Source organism: Tachypleus tridentatus, chromosome 9, assembly GCF_004210375.1.
Source record: "Tachypleus tridentatus isolate NWPU-2018 chromosome 9, ASM421037v1, whole genome shotgun sequence".
NCBI classification, from domain to species: Eukaryota; Metazoa; Arthropoda; class Merostomata; order Xiphosura; family Limulidae; genus Tachypleus; species Tachypleus tridentatus.
In genome coordinates this window covers 138,048,947-138,054,946 of record NC_134833.1, presented here as the reverse complement: position 1 = coordinate 138,054,946, position 6,000 = coordinate 138,048,947, and positions in this window count along the sequence as shown.

Here is a 6,000-nt window from a genome sequence, read left to right as displayed (position 1 = left end):
ACTCCCAGAACACCTGCTTGGATGGATTAATGGAGCCTTGTGTAAATACGCCTTCAAAAAGTAAAAAAAAAAGGATCTAACAATCTAGCAGAAACAAAGTTGAGTTCTAGATCCTTGTTTCTACGACTTTTTCTAACATAAACATATCGACGTATGTGAAGGATTTGTATCTTGATATTAGTTGGACTATCAAGGTGTTTTTCTTTCACAGTTCACATCTCCAAATTGAATATGCAACACATAATAAATTTATTTTTTGCAAATATTCGCGCAAAACTACACAAGGACGAGGGCTATCTGTGCTATGCGTCCTTAATTTCGAAATGATAGACTAGAGGAACGGCAACTACTCAACAGTACACAACACCATCTTCTGAGTTATTCTAATTAAATATGTTACTGGGCCAACGATCCTAAAACGTGGAGCGCGATTTTATAATTTACTTTCTACAGCAGTGGAAAAGTATTATGAAATATCTAATTAGCATATTTACACTATTTAAGGCATTCGCCTCGTAATGTGAGGGTCGCGGGTTCGAATCCCCGTCGCACCAAACAAACTCGCCTTTTCAGCCGTGGGGGCATTATAATGTGACGGTCATTACCACTATTCGTTGGTAAAAGAGTAGCCCAATAGTTGGCGGTGGGTGGTGATGGCTAGCTGCCTTCCCTCTAATCTTACACTGCTAAATTAGGGATGATTAGAGCAGATAGCCCTTGTGTAGCTTTGGGCGAAATTCAAGACAAACAAATAAATGTATTCAATTACAGTTGAAATTGAACACCGTAATTTGTGATTTTCTCTGTGTGAGCCATCAGATTGAGTTAGCAGCAGGTTTAGACATTTGTATATGCAGCTGTTTTGAATGTTCGACCATCTGAGTACAGGCGATGTCTTCAAGTACTTGTCTCTAAACGTTTGAAAATCCCTGTTTATTTATTGTATCGAAGGCGCTTATCTTACGTTTAATGTAAAATAAAGAAACATGATGTCAGCTATGGTATAATGGTATATGTTTTAATAAGCGCCACCAAATCTTTCCTGCAATTGGATACCGGAGAAAATGTAAGCAAAGTTTCGTATTTTGCGCATTCATTACGTGACTATATACAAGAAATAAAAGAAGATCAGCGTCAGTGATTATAAACATTTTTGTGGTACGGAGATTTATAGAGTATAATAAAAATGACAGAATCGAGAAAGGAGAAATGAAGGTTATTTAAGCCTGATGATATTCTAGCAAAAGAACTCGAATTTCTTGAAGAAAAAAACACGAAACATAAAACTTAAAATACTGATATATAGTGTTATTCATTTGCCAAGAGAAAAAAATGAAACTATTCAAAAGATGAAGATAACGTAAATTAACCAAAGCTGGGAGATATTTGATATCAAGGTCGAATTCAGGGAAAAAAAAACATGTTTGGATGTTGGTTAGGCATTTGTTTTACATTTTTACTTGCCTGTTTCTAAAACAATTAGAAAAATGGGCACATAATCAGCATTCACTGACCAGTGGTAACGTAAGTCTGAAAACGTTTAACGCTAAAAATAGGGCTCTGATACCCACGGCGGACAGAGCACGAATAATGTGTAACTTTGCGCATAACGACAAAAAGAAACAAAACAATTATTGTTAAATAACTGATTTCTTTCAACTCCACATGATCCATTTGTAACAATTTTTTTATGTTTCATCATTATGCGCCTTCTCTTGTTCTGAATCCAATTAACTCGTAACAAATGTAGCCGACATTTGTTTCCATGTCTGTGTTATTTGTTCGGTGTATAGCATAAATAAATACAGCAAGAAAAATTAATATAAACTGTTGGTTTTTACATCTAATGTTAGGTCAGAAAAACTAAATAAATCCTTATTATAACAGCAAGAAAAATGAATATAAGCTGTTGGTTTTTACATCTAATGTTAGGTCAGAAAACTAAATAAATCGTTATTATAACTGTGATTTGTTATGTAATGGAAATTCGTTGGTAAAGAGTAGCCCAAGAGTTGGCGGTGGGTGGTGATGACTAGCTGCCTTCCCTCTAGTCTTACACTGCTAAATTAGGGACGGCTAGCACAGATAGCCCTCGAGTAGCTTTGTGCGAAATTTCCAAACAAACAAAAAAACAAATGTAATGGAACTGTGTTTTAAACTCGAGATATGCAAATACCACGTCTCCCACTTTCCTTTAAGATACATGTATTTGATACTTAAATTTTAAAATAGTTCTAATTTGAAACATATTAAATGTTATTTTTCCCAATGAAACCCCAGGAGTTGTTGTGTTTTTTTTTTTACCCGTAGTAGGATTCAGTCGTTGACAGTATCTACTATTTTGATTATTGGTTGTATGTATTGTGTCCTAGGACTAAAACTGTTTGTAGAATTGTTCTAAGAGACTGTAACACAGAGCAGAAATATATTTGTGGGTACCTGTAATTCTATTTCTCATTGATCAGATACAGAGAAAATGAGAACAGTTTTTGAATTTCCACCAGCTACTTACTTGAGATTGAAGACGCCAAGATGTATTTGTTTTAATCTATTTAGCTTGGTTATTGCTTGTCAACATTTTATTTCGCTTATTCAATACTCACAGTTTTCATTTCATTTCAAGTGGTTTATTTTCATGTTCATCTACTAAACAAGGTTTCTTGCATTTACTTTTTGTTTCAGTACAATTAATTTGACTTTTAACTTTGACGAAAATCCTGTTGTCATCCTCGAGCACCATTGGATGTTTTTTATGTTTATTCGATGAATAAAATGTTTATTTTTGTTTCAAATTCACACCACGACTTGTCTTTTTCTTTCCATCTACAACAAACACGTCTCCTTCAATCCACTAGGTCCACGTGTAACTATCTGCTTTGTTTGGCTTTAAAACATCGGACCGGAAAATGGTTTAGTAGAATATATTTATTAGATAGAATTAAAAGCAACGAGGAATCTGAATGTGTGTGATTTGTCTATATATGAATTTTGTCATGTTATTTATCACGAAATAATGTACGGTGTATTATACACTAATATCACGTGTGATTTGTCTATTATATACATATATATATGAATTTTGTCATGTTATTTATCACGAAATAATATACGGTGTATTATACACTAATATCATGAATACACCAAACAGTAACTTATTTTATTACGTATGTGTTTCGAAATTCAGTGTTTTTGCAGTAAAAGTAACAACGTTCCAATTAAAACCAGCCAAACAATCACTGCTCTTTCATAAACGTGATCCTGAAGTGCGTCGCCTCTCTGACAGATGCCAAGGTAGACAGTTTGTATTATCACACCTGCTGAAGTTGGTGATCCCTTAAGCTTCCTTTCCCAGACTGTTGACTTGTTAATCATTTGGAGAAATAGAATTGAACTCTGTTTGTCTGAATATAATTGATTACCTAATTGAAGTATCATTCTAACTCAGACTGGCCTTTGTTTAGTCTTAGAGTTCCTGAACGAACCTATTCGCTATTATTATTTCAAGTTCAGTTTATCTTAATTTTTAAGTTCATTTCTATTTATTCTTAAAGTTTACTTACCTCAGTTATGGATGTAATTTAACATTCTCTTTGTTAGTTTATTCTTATTTATATTACTTGTCTTTAGATATAAAGTTTAAATATTGTCAAATGTATTTTTGTTTCTTCATCTCATTCTTTCTTAAAACACTACTATCATGCTGTAAAACTAAATACTTTGAGTTTCCTGGTTTTTGGATCAACTTGCCTTATGGGACGATTATTCCAGTAATTTGGAAGACCACATTACAGCTTGGCGTACGTTTTTGGAACTGAGACTAGGATTTAGTTGTGTGAAATGGAAGTATTTTCTTGCTTTTGATTTTGCGTTCATTTCAGTTTCTTTACGTATGTTGAATTTACTTTTGATTCATGGGGACGTGCTTCCTACTGTCAGATGAAATAAATGAAACACAGATGAGTTTTCTGTAGGCGTTTTTTCTTGGAGGCTGAACACTCCACTGCATCCAACCATACAAGCACTTCAAGGAACGACTTACTGATAACAGATAAAACTTACTTGTTATCTCGCATTAATATAACAGCCAAGCATAGAAATGAGAATTTCATCAACCATTTCAATGGGTACCTCAGTTGAGATTGATTATATAAAGATCTTATCTTACCATGTCAAGGCTATGAGCAGGCAATATGCATAAATTTTAATGCTGTATGGACTTATAAGTTATACACTGAGTGGAAACGTGACCAATAGAATATATTTGTTGGTCTCAGCTAGTATTTCGTCATAAGGAGCAAATGGACATCTTATGAAAAGCAGAGGAAATTTAGTTTTAAAGTGAAATCTCTAAGATGAGTAAGCATTCCATGATATTTATGGGCCATTTGGTAAGCTTGTAATGTGCTAAGTCTAAGGTAAGCATACTTGGTATTGTAATGTGTTGGTCAAAGGTCCTGAGTTGCAAGCCATGTGTCTGTTTCATGGGTAGAATCTTGAAAGAAAAAGACATGTAGCTTGTGTTTTTATCATTAATGCCACAACAATGGACCAGTTGTATAAATTGCACAAATTAAGGACATTTTGCCTTGCTTCCACCTGCAGGAGTTAATTAACAGAAAAGTTGAGGCAAAAGAAAATGTGGACTACCTATTGAAGCATTTTAGACAAGCTCTTTTAAGAAAAGAAAATACCTGTTTTGAGCCTGGACAATTTGGCCTTCGGTTTTATCGAACATTTCAATGTTAACCAACTTTCCTGTCAAAAACACAGTCAAAACACAGAGAAGATGAAGGACAAACAGTGGCCAATACTGGTACATTGGATTTTCAACTCTCGGAAGGTAGATAATGTCATTAACCTTGGACAAACTAATGAGACGTGTAATGATAATGCAACAAGGATTGCTATTTCAGTCACACTAGCTAATATTTACTACTACACAGGGCTACTGGAACACATACATTGAAAGAGAGAAGAAGAGCATACATGTTTGATCAATGGATAACTGGGACAATGGCAATATAGTTTTCCTTATCACCTATATCTCCTAACTTTTTTATGGATTGATAAGTCATATACATTGTCTTAACCTTAACAGCAACAAAGAGATCAAACACGGATTATGATAAACATCTGAACCATACTGTTTAAATTAGAAAGTTTTGTATTGAATATGACTACTAACATAAATAGAACCTATATTTTTGTTTTATTTCCACAAGCATTGAAGTTATTTCAGACACAGCAGTGTATCAGATCTCCTCTGGTAGGAATGCATGGATGTGGGATAAAATGTCTGATAGCTATAGGACCTTCCAGGATTTTCAGTGATATCTGTCTTTATCAAGCATTATTAGACAAGCCTGATCATAGGCTGGTTATTTACATAGATCAACTCGCAGTAGTGGGGGAATCTCAACTCTATCCCATAATTTATGTCATCTCACAAAGGCTGAAGTTAGTTGTAGCAGACGTAAGATTAAACCCGAAAATTTTAGAAATTGATCAATTAAATAAAGTATTTGCCAACATGACCTATGAGTCAGATAAGCTGCAACTCTGTACAAAAACTATTCAACAACAGTCGTATCTTGCCTAAAAGCAGTAGACTGCACAAGTGCAATTGGAAGAAGGAGTAACAATACCTTCTACTCAACAAGATGCTTCTATATGCTATAACGATATGGTTACGGAACGGATCAGGAATTACACTATTCTTTTGTCAAAAAAGACAATGCCAGATTGTTGACTTGATAATAATACTAAGTGTAACTGAGTACCCATTTGAAGTGATAGTCTAACCAACGTTTATATGCAAAAACGGCTCGTTTGGGTTGAGAAACTATTTCTAACCAACGTTGTTCTTTGTGTAATATTGGAGCTCGAATTTCATTTTTAGAGACCACGAACCAAATTTGATTGAAGCCTCCAAGCAGTTCTCTTTATTCGGTCACCTTTGTTACCACTTAATTCCAATAACTATATATTTTAGTCTTCTGT